We start from the raw sequence: 26548 nt of genomic DNA, 5'->3' as shown, positions 1-26548 counted from the left end.
GATAGTTGATGCCATTGCAGCCGCATACGCGTCAAAAGACCTGCCGTGCCCTCTGGGCATCAGGGCCCATTCCACTAGAGGCATGGCCTCATCGTGGGCTTGGTCCAGCGGAATTTCCATTCATGATATTTGTGTGGCAGCGGGATGGGCTTCCCCCTCCACCTTTATCAGATTTTACTATCTGGAAGTTCCCGCCTTGCAGGCTAAACTACTAGCAGTCTAGTATGTTACAGCTCTTCTGGTTGAGCTGCACTATAGGGAGTTATTCACGCAGACCGGTCTCGTTCTGTCCCTCCTTATTATGTGCTTATGTACTTCACAAATCCCCGGCCCGCTCCGCTGGCCTTTGTCACATGTACATATTTTATTCCCACTCATAAGGGTTCCCCGGGGTCCCCCCTGGGACTCATAGTGGATGCTTAGCACGCACGTTGTTGACCAGGTGTTCCCGTAGCGTAAGCTAGCTTACGCAATACGAGAGAACCTCTCGTAAGAGAACGAATCGGTTACCTAACGTAACCTCGGTTCTCTCGAGATGAGGGAACGAGTATTGCGTTCCTGGCCGTGCTTGTGCTACTAGCGTTCTCGCTTCATTCTATGAAAACCAGAATTTACAGCCTGAGAGGCGAATTTATACTCTCTGGCCACGTCCCGTTTCGGCGGGCTCTGACGCAATGAGAGCAGGTCAGACTCTCATTGGCCGAGAGTTCATTCGTGTCTCCTCATAGGCTTAAGCAGTTCCCTGTGAGCGAGCCAATGAGCTGCTAGCTAGCCTGCTCATGCTCTGCTGCAGCTGAACTGCGTTGTGAATAGATACAAAATTATAGGATAATTTTTGGCTTCAATTTCTCAGAAAAGATTAATCTTTCCCATAGCGTAAGCTAGCTTACGCAATGCTCGTTCCCTCATCTAGAGAGAACCGAGGTTACGTTAGGTAACCGATTCGTTTTTTTGTATTTGAGCTTGATTCTGCTGCAACCAACCGTAACAGTTTAAAGGGTCACTCCACCCATTTGCATTAAAAGGTCCATTGTTAGACAACCAGTCATACTATTGAATGGTCGTGCAACATTCTTTCATTTTCCCCTGAGACGAGAGAAATCTACTATTTACCTTTTTCACTTCCTCCTACAATGACGCAAAAATCGTCATTTGACGTCATTGTAGGAGGAAGTGTAAAAAGGGGGGATTTCTGTATAGACTACAAGCACAAATTCCCACCCTTTCAAACCCGCCCATAGGGGGTTGTGCCTAATGCGCTAACAGAGCTATCACAGATCAGTGGGTGGGACTTCACTTGTAGATACTGAAAGCAATATCAGCCATCTTGTTTATAAGCTAAGCTAACAAGCGCTGTGGATATAGGAAGTTACGACAATGACGGAAGAAACTAAACATGATATGGAAGTAGAGGATTTTGAAATTCTGCTGCTCGAATCCACTGTTCGTGGCTATCTTTACGAGCCGCAATATAGTGAAGAGCAGCTGAGGCTGATGGAGGACCAGGAGGCGGCTGCCTGTCGCGGACGAGGAGCCCGGACTGGGTCGAGCTGAGGCGGGCTGCTGGTGCGTGTGCTCTCGCTGTGCGCTACGGACACAGATAGAGTCCGTCTGCTGCAGAGAATTTCAACGATCGCAATTTCTCCTGGACGAAATCTCTGAATCAGACGACCACACGGACGTTTGTGTTGTGATGTGAACCATCCTAGTTTCGCCTGACTGAACATGCAGGTATCATGCAATAATTCACCATATAGAAAGAAATACAAACGAGTAATTCACTAATGAGTTTGCCAATGTAACGGGGTTCGTTGTTGTGGGAAGAAGGAGGCTGGAACCGGCGAACATTTAAACGTTTTAATAGTAAAATAAACAAATACAAAACAAAAGTATAAGCCAGCTGGCCACACACAACAGAAACAAAACATAAAATCAGGCCTGTTCCTTTTGTGCTTCCGCTCCTCATGGAGAGAAATGAGACCGCTGCACAGGTGTCATTCATTATCACTCGCGTCGTCCTCTCACGTCCCTCGCCCTCGTCCTGCTCGCCACAGCCAACTAACTAGACATTTTTTGTGAAATGAATTTCAAACTCATTTGGCAGCTAGCCTTCTTGTAGACGGAAGAGTGATTTCTCTGATGTTTGCGCTGTTCTGGATTAGTGGGAGTGGCTTGCGGAGCTGTGGCTTGCGGAGCTGCATTGTGGGAGTTGTTGTCTTACATACAAATGCGCCCCAAAGTTATTTTCTGTCTTTTCTCGGTCAAGAGGGCACCAAATTCAAAATTTCTTTTACATTTCGACTACATATATAACCCACTTTCAATAAAGATTAATGTTGAAATGGGTGGAGTGACCCTTTAAGTGTATAGGTTTGAAATAAAGGAAGTCATTGTCTTGTAGAACGTCATGCCTAAAATCTTATCTCTAAACCGTTTAAGATCGGTAAGATTTTGTAATGTAAAAAAAAAAGAAAAAAAAAGTAGCCTATCTTATGCTCGGAAAGACTGTTTTGTTTGAAAATGCAAGATTTGGTGAAAGCTGTGCTGCATTTTTTTCAGGATTTATTGATGAATAAAAAGTTTAAAATAATACAATTTATTTGAAATAGAAATCTTTAGTAGCCTAACATTATAAATGTCTTTACTGTCACTCTTGATTAATTTAATGCATGTTTGCTGAATAAAAGTTTTTTTTTTTTTTGGTAACGCTTCCTTTTACAGTCCTGTTACCCATACATACTATGTACTTATAGTAAATTACAATTACTGGGTAATAACTAGGTACTAACCCTGAACCTACCCCTAAACCTACCCCTAACCCATGTACGTATACCTTATATTAGCCAGTACTTTCTAGGTAAGTACACTGTAAGTACACGTAAGTACTGTACTGTAAAAGGAAGCGTTACCGGGTTTTTTATCTAACTGACCTCAAACTTTTGAACAGTAGGCCTAGTGTATTTCAGATGTCATACACAGAAATATAAAATACCAGATGTAGTTAAATCTGATGTGAGGGTAAAATCAAGATTATAGTGGATTATAGTGAATTATAGTGGAGCTTAGGTGTATAACTTACATAAGATATGATATTTGGATTTGGGCCAGTAAACAACTACCTACAAACTGCACTGGCAACCACTCTGAACAAATTTGTGGCAATGATGTTTTTCTTTTTAAGAAAATATAAACCATGTTAATTTTACATTTGACATGAAAGAACTTACAATTATTCGAAGAAATCTATACTAAAAACAGCATAAATTCCCCTATTAAAAAGGCTAAATGTACTTCTGAATAAATTCCCATCTCTACCAAAGTGCAATGTGACACTAAATAGTTAAGATGGCAAAGATCTTACTTCACGAACCTCTGAAGGGTGTGAAATGGTGCTGAGAACTCTGGAGATGCCAAGAGTGATAATGAGTTATATTTTAAGAGCATTACATTTGTCAAGAATATTCAACAGCACATGTTGTTGATGAACCATCAAGAGCTTTATCCTATTAATGGTCCATGGAAAAGAGTATTATCCATCATTTTCACAAAGACTTCAGAACAGGAATGTACCATCATTTACTAGACCACACAAAACAGGAAGATACACAAGCTCACGAGTAATGGTGAACCCACACTCCGTAATTGGGTGCATCATAAGAAAACACAAGCTTTCAATCAAATTAGCAATGTAGATGAATATGGGGGCTGGGCAGGAACACATTTGAACAGCAATTATGTAAAATTCTCATCAGATGGGACAATCATACATCTTTTTCTCATCAGCTGAGCATAAGGAGCCCTAGGCATGAAAAACACACACGGAGATGAGAGCGGCAACCATTAGCTGAGTTTATTTCATTGGGTAAATTCAAGATCCTTCTATATCTAATCCATCTCCTGCTCATGAAATGGCAATAATTATGTGCCGCATCAATTAAATTTCATATAGTCTATTTGCTTTATTTATCAAAGCTTCACCAACAGGGTTCGGATCAATAAGCGGATGATTATAAGCATTTTTTTAGCCTGCGAGGTAATACCCTGTAGCTAGGACTTCAGAAATGAAAGAAATGCAATATATCTCCATTCATTACGGACAGATTCTAACTGGAATACCAGCATAAGGCAGCAAAATACTATGCAGGTCAATACAGGGCTGACTACTAGGTTGGGTGATATATTGAATATTCATGATATATTCGCAATGATTTTCTTGCGAAAGAAAAACATGGTGAATGCCTTGTTTACCTCAGCCAGTATTCTAAAGAGAATGTCAGAAGACAAGGTTTCATGACCCTTCTTTGCATCACAAGTATGAAAGTGTTTTATAGGGTCTCTCGTCTAAACTTCAGTAGCAAAAAAAGTTATTCATTTTGTGAATCATTTCAAATTGTATGTATATATATATATATATATATATATATATATATATATATATATATATATATATATATATATTACATTTATTATATTGTATACTGAATATCAATAAAAAAATATTTAAATGTATTTTCTTAGCAATATCACCAATCCCACATTTCATGGACTTGAAAGCAATCAAGTTTAAACAAAATCCCGAATGCTGAAATGAGTGCAATCACATAAGGCTATTGCTTTGCAGTTTAGTAATCTACCCTATTTTCTCCATTCATTTCACAAATTAAATAATTTGGGTTTTAAATCAGCCTCTGTAAACATCAAACACCAAAGACCAATTTAGAGAACGCACTAAGAAGATTTGAAATCCCTAACAGGCTGGTTTAAAATAATAAGCACAAACAGGGGGGAAAACAGAAGCCAAATCCATGGAGAAACAAAACACTTCTGCCCATTTTATTTAGCAGCCGTGACTCATATGAATTATTCTGCCTTGTTTACATAAAGATGTGTATGCATGTTACCTGTAACATTATATGCCAAGAATGTGAATCAGTAAGTTGAAAGTGAGTTGAAAATAACTGATAAAAGAGAAAAAGTGACCTTATTAGATTATGGTACAGTATATTTGGAGTGTTGAGGCTCGGTAAACTCCACCACAAAACTGGATGGGACACTTTAGGCCTTTTATATTGTGATTCACTTTTCCCTCTATTCCTGCAACACTTCCTGTGGCGATGGCTGCCTCCCATGAAGCTATAATGTATGAGATTTGTCAGTGTCAATTTTACAGCTAATCTCTCTGGTCCACGTAGGCCCTCCCATTCCCCGCCCATTAATTCTGTAGCCTTGTACACCCGAAACTAGATGGAACAGAGCTAGAAAAACTGCTACACTTTCTCTAGACAAGTTTGTAGCCAATGTTTAGTGGAATTGTGTGGTTTGTGACACAGCAGCCTCACAAAAACACTCCAAAAAGTCTAATTAAAGGAATAGTCCACCCTAAAATGAAAATTCTGTCATCATTTCCTCACCCTCATGTTGTTCCAAAACTGTTATGACTTTTTTCTGTGGAACACAAAAGCAGATATTTTGAAGAATGTCGGTAACCAAACCGCTTTGGTTCCCATCGACTTTCATTGTATTTTTTGTCCATATAATGGAAGTCAATGGGAACTGAAACTCTTTGGTTCCCAACATTCTTCAAAATATCTACTTTTATGTTCCACGAAAAAAATCATACAGGTTTGGAACGACATAAGGGTGAGTAAATAATGACAGAACTTTCATTTTTGGATGGACTATACCTTTAAGAATGCACAATAAAAATATCTGAAGGAAAAAATCATGTTGTAAAAAGATTTTTCACAACACTAGATTCCAAGAGTGGACACTAGGTGCGAATCTTGAACTTCTACCAGCCACTAAACAGATAGATAAAAAGTTTATTTTGCAAATGGCTAAGAAAGAGGGATCAATATCTCACCGGTGTAACATTCCTCTCATAAAGACTGTGTTTGCTGAGAATGAAATTGGCTGGTTGTTTCAGCTGATATATTACACATCAGCAAATGCATTGTACAACCTGATAAAACAATTCAGGTCTATTGATCTGCAAGTTCTGTGAATGTAAAAGCTTAAAACACACAATTTTTCATTTCCTACCACTTTTCACTCACAAGTGCAATTCAATACACTTACAAAGCATTTACACACACATACAATACCACTGTGATAATTTGTGTCAGGGTGAACCAATTGACTGAGGTTATCCAGCAGGGAATTACACTGCTTACTATGTACTTGCCCCAAAAGAACCACCTGACAAATACAAGTTTCAGAGAAACAGAGCTTTATTCATGCATTAAAATAAAGCTGTAGAATGGCTGATGATACAATGATTAAATTAATCCAATGATGAGTTTCAATATATTCATTTTCCGTTTTGATTTTAATCAGCGCACCATGCCGATCTAGAATGTATTCATGCAGCAAATATAAATTATTATCGCACATTGTTTCATTAAAGTAGAAGCCAAAATATGGTTGCAAAGAAACAGTTCACAAAAATGAAAATACTGTCATCATCTACTCAATCTCCAGGGTTGTGAAAGCCTTTTAAATTTCAGTTAAATTCCTAAATTTTAAAGGTACAATATGTAGGATTTTTGCAGTAAAATATCCAAAAACCACTAAGCCAATGTTATATATTTTGTTTAGTTGATTATAGGTATGTAACGATTCACTCGCAACCGGTTGAAAATCGATAAAAATGTTTGACGATTCAAGTCGGTTGAAATGTTAAACGAATCGCGATACACGTTTTAAACAGCAGGGGCGTTTACTGTAGCCTACTGTGAAGTTGTGAACCTCGCTTTACAGGCACAATAGCAGCAAGCACACACTGGCGCGAAGCTAGCGAGTGTTTTCACTTCATTCATGGAACTTGAGCTTGTGTGAGCCAAACTCAACTTCCATAGGAATGAACTGAAAACGCTCGGTTTGCTCCGCTCGCGCCGCGCCAGTGTGTGCCATAGACTGGTGTGCACGCGCCGTCAAACACATGGCGACGGCAAGCGTAGATGTTGACTCGTTCAAATCGGAGGTGTGGCGGCATTTTGACTTTCCGTAGACTAATAATAATCACCACCGTAAGAAGCACAAGTCACCTCCGTTTTCATGTAAAAGGCATTAATACGACAAGTGCGAGAGCCACGGAGATCACAAGGTGCATCAGTGTTTCCGTGGCAACCAGATGTTGTATTTATTTTACTATCGCTTTCTCTAAATGTGTACATGGATATATTTTTTTTAGATATATAATTTATTGATGGTTATGGCATATTTTTCTAAATGTGTGTTTTTTTGTTTTTTTTTTTACTCTTGCTAGTTGCTAGTGTAATGATACAAATTATAACAAAATTAAAACCCCTCTAAATGTGGTACTAATGTTACATAGTCTTTTACTTACCAGTACCAGTGCCCACCCTCTTGACCAGACAGACAGAAAGACTGAGTTGAAACAACCTTGAAGGGATTTTTTTTATTTCAATGTAGTTTTTTTATTTGACAAATATATTTTAAAATTAAAAAGAAATGTGCAGCATTTTGTCTGAGAAATAATAAAAGGGACACTTTTTCATTGATAATTTCTTAAATTAATCACTTGTTAAAAAAATCGTGGGAAAATCGTATCGTGAAACCAGTATCGTGAATCGTATCGCATTGTGAGTTGAGTGAATCGTTACATCCCTAGTTGATTACTTACAATATCCCATTCCCAAATGTTTCAAACTATTTGTAAATTGTGAGAAAATTGCGATTTTAACCAAGGAAACGGGGCGTGTGAGCAGGGGTGAGGAGTCACCAGTCAATGGCGCATATCCGCGTTACCCCCAGTTTCCGCCAGGTTTGACCTCGTACTGCAATAGTAACCATGGCGACAGACAGACGTTGACAACTGGGTTATGCCGGTTATGCCCGTTATGCCTAGCAGGACGCTCACGCTGTTGTTGTTTTGTTCAAACATAATGGACCATGGCAAGCAGACTTTGCTCACCTGTCTAATAAAGTACATGCAACACTCGCGTCTCTGTCAAGTCGAAGTTAGTCGTGACGTGGAGCTCTCGGCATCTTGAAAGATTTTGATCTTCGTTTTAGTCCTCTTTTTGTCTCAAATGTACATAAAACTATAATGTTATTTAGTTCAACATGATGAAATGTTACAATATGATCTGTATGTTATTCTAATGTTGATCTAGCTAACTTAGTCTCATTCAGCCAACACACAACCTAACTAACAACATCCAACACACTCAAATGCCGTTTAGTGTGATAGTGTAACTGTTAAAGCAAGTGAAACAGCGCTGTGTTACCTTAAGTTTCAAATCTTCTAAGGACTTGCATTGCGTGTAGCGCTGGTATAAGTTACGTCTAGCAATCGCGCCCTGCTTCATACCACAGTCATGTTAAAAACATCACTGTATTCACTCATCCATAAAAGATCCATCAGCTTGGCGACAAGATCCTTAATTCCGCTTAATGTGGAATATACACTCACTGTATTCATTGCACATACCAATTTTTTTCATACAAGCTAAATTGCCTATGTGTCTTACAATAGGTAGGCTACCTGTACAGTATATTGGCCTATATATATATATATATATACACTACCGTTCAAAAGTTTGGGGTCGGTACGATTTTAAATACTTTTAAAAGAATTCTCTTCTGCTAACCATGGCTGCGCTTATTTGATTAAAAATACAACAAAAATCAGTTATAGTATTAAATATTATTCCAGTGTAAATCAGCTGTTTTCTGTATGAATATATAGTAAAGTGTAATTTATTCCTGTGATCAAAGCTGAATTTTCAGCATCACCAGTGTCAGTGTCTTCAGTGTCAAATGATCCTTCACAAATCAGTATAATATGAGGATTTGATGCTCAAGAAACATTTATTATTATTATCAATGTTGAAACAGTTGTTGGTCTGTCAGTTGTACAGTTTTTTTTGTTGTTTTTTTGTTTTTTGGATTCTTTGATGAATAGGAAGTTCAAAAGAATAGCATTTGTTTGAAATAGAATCTTTTGTAACATTATAAATGTCTTTACTGTCCTTGATAAATAAAAGTATTGATTTCTTTCCTCCAAAAAATAAAAATAAAATTCTCACTGACCCCAAACTTTTGAACGGTAGTGTATATATATATACGGTATACACTCACCTAAAGGATTATTAGGAACACCATACTAATTCTGTGTTTGACCCCCTTTCGCCTTCAGAACTGCCTTAATTCTACGTAGCATTGATTTAACAAGGTGCTAAAAGCATTCTTTAGACATGTTGGCCCATGTTGATAGGATAGCATCTTGTAGTTAGAGATTTGTGGGATGCACATCCAGGGCACGAAGCTCCCGTTCCACCACATCCCAAAGATGCTCTATTGGGTTGAGATCTGGTGACTGTGGGGGCCATTTTAGTACAGTGAACTCATTGTCATGCTCAAGAAACCAATTTGAAATGAATCGAGCTTTGTGACATGGTGCATTATCCTGCTGGAAGTAGCCATCAGAGGATGGGTACATGGTGGCCATAAAGGGATGGACATGGTCAGAAACAATGCTCAGGTAGGCCGTGGCATTTAAACGATGCCCAATTGGCACTAAAGGGCCTAAAGTGTGCCAAGAAAACATCCCCCACACCATTACACCACCACCACCAGCCTGCACAGTGGTAACAAGGCATGATGGATCCATGTTCTCATTCTGTTTACGCCAAATTCTGACTCTACCATCTGAATGTCTCAACAGAAATCGAGACTCATCAGACCAGGCAACATTTTTCCAGTCTTCAACTGTCCAATTTTAGTGAGCTCTTGCAAATTGTAGCCTCTTTTTCCTATTTGTAGTGGAGATGAGTGGTACCCGGTGGGGTCTTCTGCTGTTGTAGCCCATCCGCCTCAAGGTTGTGCGTGTTGTGGCTTCACAAATGCTTTGCTGCATACCTCGGTTGTAACGAGTGGTTATTTCAGTCAAAGTTGCTCTTCTATCAGCTTGAATCAGTCGGCCCATTCTCCTCTGACCTCTAGCATCAACAAGGCATTTTCTCCCACAGGACTGCCGCATACTGGATGTTTTTCCCTTTTCACACCATTCTTTGTAAACCCTAGAAATGATTGTGCGTGAAAATCCCAGTAACTGAGCAGATTGTGAAATACTCAGACGGGCCCGTCTGGCACCAACAACCATGCCACGCTCAAAATTGCTTAAATCACCTTTCTTTCCCATTCTGACATTCAGTTTGGAGTTCAGGAGATTGTCTTGACCAGGACCACACCTGTAAATGCATTGAAGCAACTGCCATGTGATTGGTTGATTAGATAATTGCATTAATGAAAAATTGAACAGGTGTTCCTAATAATCCTTTAGGTGAGTGTACGTCATCAATATACGCCTTTGTTATTGTAAGAGGTTAGCCCCCCTGGTGGCGAAAAATCCTGCATAATATTGTACCTTTAATTAAGGTAACAAACATGATGCAGAATCACAATTCAAATTTTAATTTTAATAACTATTAGTAACTATTATAATATTAATGTATAACTATCTTATATCTAGAAAAGCAACATTTGTCACAGAGAGACGGATGGATGGATGGATAGAAACACAATGAATTACAGTGTGAAACGGATATAAAGTAAAATGCAAGCAAAAACAGACCACCATAGAAAGTGCATATAAAGGTTATATGGAAAATTGGTGGATAAAAAGATTTCCAGAAAGTATATATCCTGACCCAAGGAGTTTATGTGCAATTTATATTCTGTACCCACCAATAAATGAAAAATAACACCAGAGGCTGAGGCAAATATGCGCTTAGTGGCCACTGAACTGTACCTAATCCACATGTAAACAGCCCCAGTCAGTGGGAACCACTAACATTTACATGTTCAGCATTCAGCAACCGTACAAGCTTTTTATACCGCAGATAAATTAGCATTTCACTCTGAAAGGTCATTGCTCTTTTCACTCACTGTGCTGTTTTCCGTTATACAGAAAGACAAATATCAACCTGTCTATGAGATGTCTTAGACCTCTATACCCCACACCCACCCACACAACAGCTGCATTTTACATCAGATGTATACAGCCTGAAAAATACACATTAGTTAGCACTCAACTCAGAAAAGCCATTTGCACAGGAGCGTATAGAAAGGCGTGATGGATGGTCAATGGTGCATGAAATTATAGTTGTCATTTCCCTGAAAGCTGACGATACAGTTAGAACAAATAATCTATAAAGTTCAATAACACATAAATTACTGAAATTATAATCCACATTAGCACAGAGTGGCAAAGTACATCGTGGCCAACTGCATATTTTAAGAGATGAGATTTTGTGACAAATTTAGGATTCCCAGGACAACCATAAGGACAACTAAAGAACATGTTAGCAAAACAGACCAAAAGAGGCTTTCTGTGCCTTAATAATGAATGTGAAGTCCAGTGTTGCTTAACTAGCAGCACTAGAGAAAGCAAACTATAGGCTGCACTAGACCTCACAAACCCCAGGGATCAGCACTATTCCTCACATAGACAAAGACATTCTGCCAGCTGTCCAATTAAAAGAAAACAAGACTCCCTTGCACTCCCTTCTGCAAAATGTATGTCTTTGTACGAGGAAAAACGGCAACTTATAGTTAATGTATAGAGATGTTCAAGAATATTTCAGTCTTAAATACCTATGGCCAAAAGAATGAAGTATAAAACCCATTCCAAAAGTGAAAATTCAAAAAATGATAAGTAAGGGTAGCAATATTTTAAATACTCATACTATTTTCGCAGTGATAGTTTTACAAGTGATGTTAAACATTTTTAATATTGAGATCATTTTATTGTATTTTTGGTTTGGCTTAAACCAAATATATTTTCATAAATTAGTTCAAATGGCCTAAATAGTTAATAAATAGTTCAATATATGAAAAAGCAATGCTTCAATTCTATTTTAGAAAAATAAATTGCTTTATTGTTAAATAAATATTCTTCTTTGTGTTTATTTAGTGAAAAAAAGTCTTAATAGGAAAACATGCCTTAATTGGTTATTTTTTAAAGCTGTTTATTTTAAAAGAATTTTACATTTTGCAATAAACATATTAAATCATATTGGTTGAAACTATGTTAAGGGAGGGATCATATTTCTATGCCACCACAGAGGAAATATACATACTGACCATTATCAAAAGACTGAAATAAAATACACATATACTGACTGTATATGTGCAAATAATACACATATACTGTAGGTACAAAAGCAAAAAGGTATCTTTGTACCTTACTTACCCATAATAGTAATACATACCTTAAAGTTGCATATTATACTGTAAAAGTACATACTGTATTAGTACCTTAAATGCACATATTAGTAACTTTTAGCTTTTGTACCTTAGGGTACTGCCCTGTGACAGCTTTGTACCTTTTTTTCTGAGAGTGTATGTTTTAGTTTTATTGCACAGACCCACTCTTAAGCTTTCACTGCATACAGTATGTTAACGGATTATGTGTAAAATAGAGATGTGTGGTAAATTGTGGCAGGTGGAGAAAAGCTGACCTGGCGTAACCTACTTCTCACTGATTTATGGTGGTGGCCTGCCCCGCAGACAGCGCTTTGCCCCAGGTCTCATCAATCTCTCCAGATTTCCGATAACAGCCATCAGCTACACCCTGATCCAACATCGGACCACCACACGCCTAAAAACAGCTAACCTAAAGAGTAGGCTACCTAACAGTGAGTAAAGCTCAAACTTTGCAACAACCGCATGCATCTAAATGTATAGTTAAAATGTACATGAAAACTCCTATTCACTGGGAAAAAAAGGGGGCCAAATGTTCAGTTGTTCACTGAAAATCTTCTAAAGATTCAGAACATAGTGCAAAAGTCAAATAGACTACTTTTGTGGTACCTTTATTGGAGCTTGACAGTCGTGGTGACAATGTTGTAATATGGAAAAGAACTACATATTGATTCTTCAAATTTCTCCTTTTGTGTCCAACAGGGGGGGGGGGGGGGGGATATCTGAAATGACATCAGGGAGAGTAAATTTAAACAATTTTATAACAATTGAAACATTTTTGGTTGAACTGTTCCTTTATGCAAAATAGTGCAGAAAAAGAAAGTAGAAGAGAGGCTGTGAAAGGGGTGAAAGTGAGATTGGAAGATTTCCCATTCAGAGCTCAACAGCATCAAAGCCAGAACCGTGAAAACACAGGAAACCCATAACATTTATTCCATCACAGAGAACAAGAGAGAGAGAAGTGTTTCCAAGAACTGTGGTTTGTGTATCAAACAGAGTGATGGAGTAAACGAGTGGGGGTAATATGTGAAATGGTCAGAATACAGGAACATGAATGCTTATAGTCTATATTCTCTCCTGTATGAGTGTGTGTGTGTGTGTGTGTGTGTGTGTGTGTGTGTGTGTGTGTGTGTGTGTGTGTGTGTGTGTGTGTGTGTGTGTGTGTGTGTGTGTGTGTGTGTGTGTGTGTGTGTGTGTGTGTGTGTGTGTGTGTGTGTGTGTGTGTGTGTGTGTGTGTGTGGAGCTCCCCACCTGCCTAAATGATCTCCATGACTCACACAGGAGCAGATAATTGGCTCACAAAAATGTGCAGCAAACATTCATCATAATGGCAATGGCCTGCTGAAGCGAGCAGACACTCTTCTCCTCTTCTCTCGGTCTCTCTCCCCCGTCTTTCTCTCTAATATGCACTCTTTCTGTCTCTCTGACATGTTTGTAAGCCCTGCTCTTCATTGGCTTTCCTCATATAGCACTTCATGTGGTCTTAAAGAAACAGTGCTCATCTGGCCCCTGCGGATTTTAGAATTAACCCCGATGAGACTCTGAACACTATGTGCTTAATTGGTATCAATAATTCACAGGATTCATTTAAGCACTGACAAATGAGTGTCTAGAATAGGGGTCAGCAATCTTTTTGAGATGAAGGGCCAATTTGAACAAGAAATATTACAGCTTTAAACCATTAAACTACATCAAGTAGATAACCGGTTTACTTCTGGAATGTTAACTTATCCACTGAATGTTTCGTTTCCATGCAAATCATAACTAAATAAAAAGAAGAGGAAGACCGATAGGCATGCAAACTACAATCAATTAATCAACAAATCTCTTTTGGTGGAACACAACACATGCTGAAAAAGTTGCTTTGCGGTTGATTTTAAAAAGGCAGCTTCATAATTCAATGTATAAAAGAGCCATTTATACTGAGTGAGAAACATATTAAAGGAACACTCCGACTTTTTGGGGCTTTAGCCTATTCACCTTATCCCCCAGAGTTAGATAAGTCCATACATGCCTTTTTCATCTCCGTGCGTGCTATAAGTCTGTTTCACGCACCCACCGCTAGCCTAGCTTAGCACAAAGACTGGATGTAAATGGTTGCAGCTAGCATACTAATCCAAATAAGTGACAAAATAACGCAAACATTTTCCTATTTACATAGGAGTGATAACCGCAGCACCTGAGACGTGCCGTGGTGAGGAGCAGAAAGCGAGTCTCAGGTGCTGCGGTTATCACTCCGCCCAAGTAGCAGTGCTTCGCCTTCAGAGAATATAGTTCCCAGTATATATACGGTTTAAATATGTCTGTCTCATGTGACTTTGTTTTTTGTACACTCTGTGACTATACAAATCACAACATGTAAATAGGAAAATGTTTGCGTTATTTTGTCACTTATTTGGATTAGTATGCTAGCTGCAACCATTTAGATCCAGTCTTTGTGCTAAGCTAGGCTAGCGGTGGGTGCGTCAAACAGACTTATAGCACGCACGGAGATGAAAAAGGTATGTATGGACTTATCTAACTCTGGGGGATAAGGTGAATAGGCTAAAGTCCCAAAAAGTCAGAGTGTTCCTTTAAGTGATGATAAAAAAACATGTTTTTTCCAAAATTATAGAACAGTCTTTTCATATTGTCACTGTCCTAAAACCAAAAGAAATGGTTAAAATAGTAACATTTTTAGTTTATAGTAGTATCTTAAAATTTAGTTGATATACAATTTATATTAATTTAAAATTATAAGATAACTAAAATATAAGGTAACTACATGGGTTACGGTTAGTAACTAGTTATTAGTTATTGCAATTACTATTTGCAATTAAAATGCTAAAATAAACCCAGCGGAAAAATATATATCCAAAATTACTCCAGTCTTCAGTGTATCAATGTTGTGCTGCTTAATATTTTTGATACATTTTTTCAGGATTTTTTTTATGAAAAGGGAGTTCAAAAGAACTAAATTTATTTGAAACCGAAATCTTTTGTAACATTTTGTCTTTACTGTCACTTTTGATCAATTGACCGCATCACTCCTGAATAAAAGTATATCAATTTATTTTTTAAAAAGTTTTAAAAAATCTTACTGAACCCATACTTTTGTGTTTATGCTCTATTTTCTGTAAAAGTAAATTCTTTTACAACAACAACAAAAAAATCTGTCTTTAAAGGAGACACATGGATCTCCGCCATTTCAGGTAACTTACATCCTGCCTCTCATCTGTCCATGATGAGGCGTGTATTTCCGAAACCTTGTCTACGGTGTTACAATCTAAACAGCTGTTGCAAGAGAGTTGGCTCTTCATTAAATAACCGTTTCCAATATCCCACCCCCCACAACAAACACACAGTTTTGCCCTTGTACTTTCTTTCACTTCGATTGATGCATATTTCATGGAGAACTTTCGCGTGCTTCCTTTGAGTTGAGAAGACGGCTCCAGGCTGACAGGCTGCCTGTTACCAGACATTACAATCTCCACTGTCCCCATCGCTCGGAACATCTCTCTGCTCCAGATCCACATGCATTAACTTGTTTTTTGAAGGTAATGAAATAGCAATAAAATAGTAATGAAATGTCTCTGTGCGACAAATGAGATACTAGCGTTTTTCATTACATTAGCTTAAATAATTTGGCTACTGATTTAGTACTGACAAGATGAGGAGTTTTTAGTGAAAAAGCAAGCACATCTTGGGGATATGTTGTGTCTCTTCTGCTGACTGTTACCTACAGGCACACATGCTGGGATGCAGGAGGGTTGGAAATGAGAGAGCTCTCTGGGCATGCTCACCTTTTCCTTTCATGCAAGTGCCAATACCCAAAACCCCTGAAGGCTGGAAAGAGTAATGCATGGAATTAATGTGCTCTGTAATGGGCTACCTTTTGTAGTCTGAATACATTTTTCCTGATCATGCCAATAAAAGATTTTCACATGATGCAGGCAGTAATGAAAGCAAAATTGGTTTGAAACTGGAACTGCATAAACATACTGTATATTAGCATGCAGTGTAAATTAGTAACACAAAATGAGAGAGGATTATTGTAAGTTTTGTACATGTTTGAGAGGAAAACAAGAGGTCTATAATACCGAACCTCGGATGAAATTTTAAATTAAACATTTTGTGCCATATTATGTGTGACCATATAAACAATGCTTTTGTCATTAAACAATTGAGCTAATGTTAGTAGTATAACAATGGTCTATTGTTAGTTTACACAGTGCATTAACTAATGCCAGTTACAACTTTTGATTTTAAAACTGTGTTGGTAAATCAAGAAATTAATATTAGCTAAGAATAATAAATGCTGTAGATGCATTGCGCACTGTTAGTTAAACAATTTAGTTAACTAATGTTAACAAAATTTGTAACCATATTGTAAAGTGTTGCCAAAATTGTGTATTTATCCCCTGACCCATACGCTAGTAAATAAAAACTAAATTGGCAACAAACAGTACATCAATGCCACCAAATAGTTGCATCCATATATAGGTATAAACCGAGGCAACCAGGAATTGTTGATTGATATGATGCTTCTGTAGCGAACGAGCCAATAACAGAGGGACGTCATGTCTTGTCACTCAAATGAGCAGCAGAAAATAAGTCATGATGAGTCAGATACAATGAGTCACCTAAAGCAGGACACTACAGTGTTTGACCAAAACAACTGGCTGTCGTTTTCCTTCCGCAGCACTTACTACAAACCACATATGAAAGAGCCATTGAAAATAAACTCGGTTGAACTTTATTTTACATTATTGTACATTATTTTACGTATGTGTACTTAAAGTACTGGCCTGGGTAATATAAGGTAACTACATGGGTTAAGTTATAGGTTTGGTTGGTTCAGGGTTAGTACCGTTTACCCAGTTAATAAGTATGGGGAACAGGACTGTAAAATAAAGTGCTAAAATAAACTGGTTCCATTGTTTAAAGGTACACTATGTAACTTTTTTGTTCAAAATGATATCATTAGAGAGTACCCCATGAATCTATCTTCCAAACAGTGTTTTTGTCTTATCCTCAATCACTACGTATATAATAAGTTATATAGGCCTATTTATAATAAGTGTTTATATTCAGACTATTTTAGACCGGGCAGGATGACAACCACTGCGGAGTAGCCCATGTACCTGCATGAATCGTACATAATAATAACATAAACAGAGAGAAGTAGCTCGGGCTACAATGTTTTTTCGCAAGACGCATGCAGTTTTATTTATTAACTAGAGCCAAAAGTCACATAGTGTACTTTTAATAAAACACATTTCTGTAGCACTGAGCCTTGCATAAAATATTATAATTTATTACCGTGCGTCAGTGAACATGAGCTCTCAGAAACCAGGTTAAAATTCTACTTACCACCCACTTCAATTCTCCATTGTCTAACTTTAGGACAGCCAATAGCATCTGACTTCTAATCTAACTCAGATCTAATTTTATCTAATCAAGATTCCTTAATGTGCAAAACAATTAATTCCCTTACACTAATAAAATAAACATTATCATCACTTAATAATTGCCCCTCGTGTTGGCATTCAACTCTGAAAACAAGATAATCATGATTAACAAAATAATCAAGGTCTTAATTATTACCCATGCTCAAGAAACAATAACATTGTAAAACATCACAAAGCACAGATTTTTTCAGGCTATACCAAACCAATTCAAGAACTGCACTGGTTAAGAGAGACAACATAACTACAGTGCTGCATAATTCATCGCCTGAAATCAGATATTTGTGGATGATTTAACCTATCCTCTCTCTTGCCTTTCGGCTAAAATGCATTAAACTTATTTGCTGTGCTTATCTCAACAGTACAAATGTTATTTTGTATAATACCCAATTTATTATTAAAATCCACTGGTGTTAACTCTCCAACCAGTTACCTGTTTTCAAGTACAGCATAACTAACCAGGGAAGAGTTGAACCAGCTATTCAAAGTCTTGCTTAAATTGCGACAAAGTTCACATTAGTGGCTCAATAGCAGCTAGCTAATTTGCAGTTAACCTTATACCTTATTTGCCAGCAACATTTGTTCCAGCAAGACCTAGTTTGTAGGTCATAAGCTCTATGAATAGTAACATACTGTTCGCAGATGATGTTTACATTTAGTTATCCAATAAGCAGCCTTCAAATCTGCAAACAAAAGTACTGTTGCAAAGTCTGTTTAAATATTGATGCAGTTAAATATGTAAATAATAAATATTCAGGAGCTGTATCTAAAATTAATCAGGGGCAATAAAAAAATAGTAAACAAACTGGAAAAACTGACATATTTTTATTTTAATTTAGATGAAAAGGTGCACTGTTTAGATTGCTATCATCACCACTGAAGTCAGTTCTTCATTCATAGTTGTATCTCATTAAATGTAAATCAGAGTAAATGTTAACATTATCAAATATGTAGGCCTGTCATGACGATTAATTGTCATACAAACAATTGTGATTCATAGGTTAATTCTGTTTTGTTCATGTCACTTATAGTGTAAGCCTAATACATAATTGTTTTACTTGGAATTGTATAGGCCTATAATATATATACACTCACCTAAAGGATTATTAGGAACACCTGTTCAATTTCTCATTAATGCAATTATCTAATCAACCAATCACATGGCAGTTGCTTCAATGCATTTACAGGTGTGGTCCTGGTCAAGACAATCTCCTGAACTCCAAACTGAATGTCAGAATGGGAAAGAAAGGTGATTTAAGCAATTTTGAGCGTGGCATGGTTGTTGGTGCCAGACGGGTCGGTCTGAGTATTTCACAATCTGCTCAGTTACTGCGATTTTCACGCACAACCATTTCTAGGGTTTACAAAGAATGGTGTGAAAAGGGAAAAGCATCCAGTATGCGGCAGTTCTGTGGGCGAAAATGCCTTGTTGATGCTAGAGGTCAGAGGAGAATGGGCCGACTGATTCAAGCTGATAGAAGAGCAACTTTGACTGAAATAACCACTCGTTACAACCGAGGTATGCAGCAAAGCATTTGTGAAGCCACAACACGCACAACCTTGAGGCGGATGGGCTACAACAGCAGAAGACCCCACCGGGTACCACTCATCTCCACTACAAATAGGAAAAAGAGGCTACAATTTGCAAGAGCTCACCAAAATTGGACATTTGAAGACTGGAAAAATGTTGCCTGGTCTTATGAGTCTCGGTTTCTGTTGAGACATTCAGATGGTAGAGTCAGAATTTGGCGTAAACAGAATGAGAACATGGATCCATCATGCTTTGTTACCACTGTGCAGGCTGGTGGTGGTGGTGGTGTAGTGGTGTGGGGGATGTTTCCTTGGCACACTTTAGGCCCTTTAGTGCCAATTGGGCATCGTTTAAATGCCACGGCCTACCTGAGCATTGTTTCTGACCATGTCCATCCCTTTATGGCCACCATGTACCCATCCTCTGATGGCTACTTCCAGCAGGATAATGCACCATGTCACAAAGCTCGAATCATTTCAAATTGGTTTCTTGAACATGACAATGAGTTCACTGTACTAAAATGGCCCCCACAGTCACCAGATCTCAACCCAATAGAGCATCTTTGGGATGTGGTGGAACAGGAGCTTCGTGCCCTGGATGTGCATCCCACAAATCTCCATCAACTGCAAGAAGCTATCCTATCAATATGGGCCAACATTTCTAAAGAATGCTTTCAGCACCTTGTTGAATCAATGCCACGTAGAATTAAGGCAGTTCTGAAGGCGAAAGAGGGTCAAACACCATTTTTCCTGCCGACCAAAATTTCGTTATTTCAAATGTAGGCGCGTCACGCGTGGCAAGCGCGCTCATAATGTAATGGTGTGTTCACACCCAACACGAATAGAGCGTCAAATACGCGTCTATCGTGTCTAGTTAGACGCTTGAACATTCGCTCGAGTTCAAATTTTTCAACTTGCGCGGAAGGCAAACGCGGCAAACGCGTCTCCCAATTCGCGTCATTCGCAACGCCCGGCGCGAATGATGCATCTATTTGCGTCTTTGCATTGACTTTGTATGTAATCCACTCGCGCAAATAATTAAATTCGCGTTCAGTGTGAACACACCATAAGAGACGCTGGCGTGACCACAACATTGCCCAACATCAAATGTAATGTAAGTGGAACGAAACTGAGCTACTCGTTGTTGTGTGGTTGACGAACCGTTTATCAATTTGGACCAATGCAGAGGAAGCCGATCTTAATCAAGCAGCACTGTTACTACACAGCGAAATCAGAAAGAATTTTTTTTAATTCGCCACTGAAGTAATAACATCGCTGCGAGATATAGTGAGAAACATTCACATGTCTCCGTTATTAACGGATCAAACAGCGCTGACGTGGAAACCAGGAAGAAACATTGTGCCATGAGTGAACTATCCAGTGTCCACAGATCAGCAACATTCACAATGGATTTACTGTAGTAACACTACTAACTGTAACCATGGAAGTTTGGCAGGAATAGTAGGCTATAATGCTTTCAAGTACCATCACGTCGGTTTTATTTTGACATTATGAATACAATTGCTGCCCTCAAATGTTAATCTGAACTAAAATAAACCTTTGTTTATAACTACTACAATATTACATTTCATTTTGTCCAAGGAGCTGTTTTGTTTTATAAGCTCCTAAGAGTCAAGTATAGCTCCATCATTGCTCAAAGTTAAAAAATGTCATACTTTATGATGTTAGTTTTAATGAAAATATAATTAAAAAAATTAAATCAAGGAAATTTCTCTGGCATTTCTTTCTTTTTGCTGTATCGGAAACGTACCGAACCGTACCGAACCGAACCGTGACACAGGTGTATCGTATCGAACCGAACCGTGAATTTTGTGAACCGTTACACCCCTAATATATATATATAATAGGCCCATATGATAAACTTCAATGCTGTGAAAATTAATAACATTTATAATATAATTTAATATAATATATAATGCAGTCTGACTAAACCCTTAATTCTTCATTTCTTATGAAGAAAGACCTATGACTATTTTTGTAATTTATAGTAGTGTTTTTTTATATATATTCTTTATTCTTTACTCCCTGGCCGATTATGATTTTCTCGCTAATTGATGAAATTTCTTTAAGAACTTAAATTTTAAATTGGGATTATCTCAAATAATTGTGATTAATCTCCAATTGGAATTCAACTAAGTTTAATGGTGCAAAAAAACAAGGCTAAGCTGTAACTGCCAGTTATCAGCTAAAACGTTAAAATAATTAATCTTATTAGCCAGTATTTCAATATCATCACTATGTTTGCAAATCAAACAGAGAGAGCAGGTTACTTGGATTAAATATGACTTTGTCTTAAAAAGCAGAGACAGATTGTGAAGCCAAAGCACCTCTGTCACTAACAAATCAGGCTTTGGCTTCAAGTTTCACAACAAAGCCTGTTTGTGTGGTTCAACGGCGTCATCATTGCCCACAAAATATCACTTGCTAAGTCTAACAGATGGCCCAGATTCCTCCCACTTTCCTCCTCTTATGACTATACAGTGACTCTGCCTCTTCCTCACCCTCTCTCAGCCTGCATTCATCAAAACCACTGAGCCAAAACCCTGCTTCTTCCTCCCCATGCGAGGAAAATTAAATTCACCTGTCCTGAGAGTAATTTCACCTTTCACAGAGTGGAAGACAGACACAATTAGCGCCTGCACATGCATCACATCAGTAGTCTTTCAGTTCAACTGAACAAGGTACACGCAAGCAACACCTTAACCTTGTTAAATCACACTCTTAAACAGAAAACAGTTTGAGGTTTAATAAAAATGTACACACAAATGCTTTAGAATGGAAACACAAGCTCATGTGAGGAAGTCTTGTCTGTGTTTGGTGAATTCTGATATATGAATTTTTATAGAAGAAAAAAAGAAATTCGAACATGAGAGGATGCAAAAATCACACACTGACCCCCTGGCTCAATACAACGATATTTTACATTTATTTTTTGATGAGATCTTCATAACTTCGGAGCAATAGCCTTGTGGGCACCGCTGACCCAAGTTTGAGTCCCGGCTTGAGTTCCTTTGCCTGTCGTGTTCTCCTTTCTCTCCTCCCTATTGCTTCTTGTCTCATATACACTATACTATCTAATAAAGAAATGAAAAGCCAAAAATAACTTTTTTTTTAAAAAGCTTCATGACTTGCAATGTTGTGAGGTTTTCCCATTTTTTATAATGAATTACTGTTAGTAGTATGAGTAGTAGTAGTCATATAAATAATAATAATAATAATATATTATTTATATTTTTATTTTTATTATTATTAATGTATTATTAATGTCAAATATTATAGAATTATTAATAATAATAACAATTATGAGAGATAGTTCTAGGATTGTGATTTATTATTTATTTAAAACAGAAGTCCTACAGCATAACATCCTATCCTGCTGATAACTGTTGCAGGAAAGTGGAGCAGATGCTATATTTTTCCATTTTTAATATCATTCATTTATATTATGAATTATTGTTAGCAGTAGTAGTCATAAATTTATAATAATATTAGAACAACAATAATAATAAGTAGTAGTAATAATAGTAGTATTTGATTTATTATTTATTTAAAACAGAAGCCCATAGAGCATGACATCATAGTCTGTTGCTGATAATCATTATTAATTCAAATTATGAATAATAATTATTAGTAGTATTAATAATTACACAATTATTTGTGATATATATTTTTATTTCAAACAGTTTTTTTTTATGTTTCCGATATTCAGGTCCAAACTTGCATGCTCAAAGCCCAGTGTGACCGCACCTTTAGTCGCAGGACAACAGCTGCTCGAGGTGAGCATTCTTAGCACTGAAGTGGCCAATCAGAGGTCAGTGCTAGAACAGCGATGAGAAATGTGGATACTCGCGAGAGCAGGGTGAGATAACGTTGACACACCTTTTCCACCTGCTACACTTATTCACGGGCACCTTAATCCTCTGCCACAGTCAAAGCCTGGCTTCCTTATGTCAGAGCACATCTATAGTGGATTAAATAGGACAGCTAATTACCATTTACCTCAGTAGGATCGTGGCTGGATGTAGGGATTCTAGCTTTCTAAATGCGTGTAATTGTCTGTTGAATAATGCCGACCCACGCTCCTTATATCTGACTTGGCTCACTCACTCATGTAAAGACACTCATGAGTTGATAAGCGGGATGCTGCAGCTTAAGCCTTTCGAGAAACACTAATGCCAAGTGCTGGTGCGGGTCCCACTTACTGCGTGAAAAGTAGTTTATTAAACTCCCTCAGGAGTCCCACCGGTACAATTATTGTTGAACTTTGCTATAAGGTAATCATATACGTATGTTTTTTAGACTTTCCTGAAAACAACGTTTCCTCTTAGCAAAAGAAAATCCATCATATATAAGATATATAAGAGCTAGATGCGACACAACATCGTTGTAACTTGCATAGCTCAATGTGCTGATTAGTTATGATTAAAGGTTTAAATCCAAAAAGTACAGCAGGCCCCGAGTTTAACACAGAAGTGCATCTGAAATATACATGGAGTATTTTTCCTCAAAAGGCTTTGGATGTAACAGTGGCATTAATAACCTGCAAGTTCCAGCCACACACTTCTATGCCACATATTGAACATTACCTAGTTACACATCCAAAATCATCAAAAAAAATAAAAAATAAAACAAAGATAAAATTTGGTACACAACATCACTGTATACTATAAGGCTTTGAAGCTTTGATAGACCTTTTTGACAAAAGTGAGCTATATTTCTGTCTAAAATAAAATATAGGTAGGGATTTACTCCCTATATGAACCCTTCTTTTATTTAATCTCAGTCTCTAAGAGACTTTTCCTCTCACAAAAGGGCTTTACTGCATCTAAAATACTATTCTCATTAGAAATGTTCTCTCTGAGCCACTTCTCCACATTCAACAGTCTAGGGTAGATATGCATTAAACATGGGCACTGGTTCCCAATCTGTGCATGGAGTGCTTCTTTATGTCTGAATTGGTAATACTGCCCACAGGTCAAAAGTACTGAGAACAGAATAGAGAGTCCGCAGAAGACATGTCTTGCGAATCCCATACTTTCCTTTAATGATCTAATTTATCACAGTGCTGATGTTTACTATCTTAATAATCATTTCAGCTTTTATGATAAGATATAAAGGTCAAAATCCAAAATGCTTACTTTACATCTTGTAGCATAATTGAATTTAAAAGTATTGAATGTAGACTATTGAAAAAGACTGAACTTTTAATAAAAAGAATACCTGAGATCTCTTGAATTTGCTCAAATAAAGTAAGCCTTCACAGTATGATTGTATCTGTTGCAATGAATGATTTACCCCACTAGGGGAGGAACTACTGGTCCAAAAGGTTTAAAGTACTACAGACACTGATCTGAGGTTAGGACATTGCAAGGCTGTGAAACCCGGGTTTATTATAAACTAAGTTTAAGACTGTAAATGGGTAGCCTAGCTCACGTAAAACATCTCCATGAATTTATTTTTATTCAACATCAATATTTTGCTTTCACTATAGTTCATTTTAAATGGTCCTGCAGTGTGTCAAACGAACTACCCAAACTACAGTCATTTTAACTTCTGAAATATTCGGTAAAATCTTAAACTAACCGCATGGAAGTTAAGCCCCTGTTAAACCACATTCACATCATTCCCAGCCAGATTTTTGTCTGAAATCTTCTAAAACATCCATTACTGAAGCAAGCACTTCTCTGGCACAACATTCAGTTTCCACAAAGAGAAAAGACACTTTCCAGCATTTTAAAACGTACGGTACAACACAATTAAACAGTATACAGAGCCACGACGTTACATTAAGTTCCCATTCTCTAAATAAATCTCACCCATTAGCCATACCAAGCTTCCAATGCCTTAAGGGCAATATGACACATTTAGGTTATATGTCCTTACTTTATGCCAGTTGAGTCACCTTTTATTTCTCTTAAAATATCCCAGAAGTCAACAGCGTGCGGAGGAAAAGACGTCTGACAACTTTGAGGCTTTGGGCATGAAACACAACAATAGACTCGTGAAAATGGATAATGTGGTATATTGTTTTTGATAGGAAAATGTTACATGCACAGGTGCGAGTCCCTATATGATCCTTAACAAAATCAAGTTGGTAACAGTAGCCTATTTGAATTCTCCCATAATAAATACGTGTTCTTACCGTCGATCCAAGTGCACAGATGATTCAGAGTGGCATCTTCAACTTCTCCGCACGTTCACACATACTGTACATGTGTGTGTGGACAGCGACTGTGAATGAATGCTGCCCGGAGCGCGCACGAAAGCGGTATGATGCCCAAAAAAAATCTGTCTAGGTAGGCAGCTCACTGGATAGTCTGACGTCTTCTTGTAGACTCCCTTTCCAGCGACGTTGTCTGCCCCGTGTTAACTGAAACAAAAAAAAAACGGTGCTGTTGACTACGTCGGTAGAAATCTGGTGCGAATTGTAATTGTCGCGGCGCAGTCGGTTCTCCGCAGCCGCCGTGTCCTTCCTCTCATGCCGACTGAGGATGTGAGCCCAGCCGCCGAGATTCTCGATCGTGGTGCGACCCGAGGCAGCCTAGAGCAGTCACTCAATGTGATGAGCCTACTATAAAGTGAGCGAAATACTGAAAACAACAGGCTGTTAGGTCGTTTCACCCAGTGACATGACAGCATACTTACATACTATGGTGAGGCAAAGGCGAGCATTTACAGCGTTGATTCAAAGTGATTTACACATAAGGAGTAGAAATGTAAAAAAAAATAAACATGTAAAAGATTTTTTTTAAATCATTTAAAATAATAAATACAGTAAAAATTAGGAAAAACTTTTATTTATTATATACACTCACCTAAAGGATTATTAGGAACACCTGTTCAATTTCTCATTAATGCAATCATCTAATCAACCAATCACATGGCAGTTGCTTCAATGCATTTACAGGTGTGGTCCTGGTCTAGACAATCTCCTGAACTCCAAACTGAATGTCAGAATGGGAAAGAAAGGTGATTTAAGCAATTTTGAGCGTGGCATGGTTGTTGGTGCCAGACGGGCCGGTCTGAGTATTTCACAATCTGCTCAGTTACTGGGATTTTCACGCACAACCATTTCTAGGGTTTACAAAGAATGGTGTGAAAAGGGAAAAACATCCAGTATGCGGCAGTCCTGTGGGCGAAAATGCCTTGTTGATGCTAGAGGTCAGAGGAGAATGGGCCGACTGATTCAAGCTGATAGAAGAGCAACTTTGACTGAAATAACCACTTGTTACAACCGAGGTATGCAGCAAAGCATTTGTGAAGCCACAACACGCACAACCTTGAGGCGGATGGGCTACAACAGCAGAAGACCCCACCGG

At 37.9% G+C, this 26548-nt stretch overlaps 1 protein-coding gene across 2 annotated transcripts in view; it reads right to left on the bottom strand.

Annotated features, from left to right (window-relative positions):
• The window catches only part of mgat4c (mgat4 family member C), a 132461-nt gene extending 106600 nt beyond the window's left edge, over positions 1-25861 (bottom strand). Inside the window, exon 1 of one of the 2 annotated variants that reach the window (XM_056261189.1) lies at positions 25372-25861. The gene's annotated coding sequence lies outside the window, so the exon portion shown is untranslated. The remainder of the gene's footprint in view (positions 1-25371) is intronic. The other variant, XM_056261188.1, reaches the window with a different exon arrangement.
• Between the last annotated feature and the right edge of the window lie 687 nt (positions 25862-26548).

Source organism: Rhinichthys klamathensis, unplaced genomic scaffold (assembly GCF_029890125.1).
Source record: "Rhinichthys klamathensis goyatoka isolate OS25496 unplaced genomic scaffold, OSU_Roscu_1.1 h1tg000181l_1, whole genome shotgun sequence".
In the NCBI taxonomy this organism is placed as follows: domain Eukaryota; kingdom Metazoa; phylum Chordata; class Actinopteri; order Cypriniformes; family Leuciscidae; genus Rhinichthys; species Rhinichthys klamathensis.
This window is presented reverse-complemented; position numbering and strand designations above follow the sequence as displayed.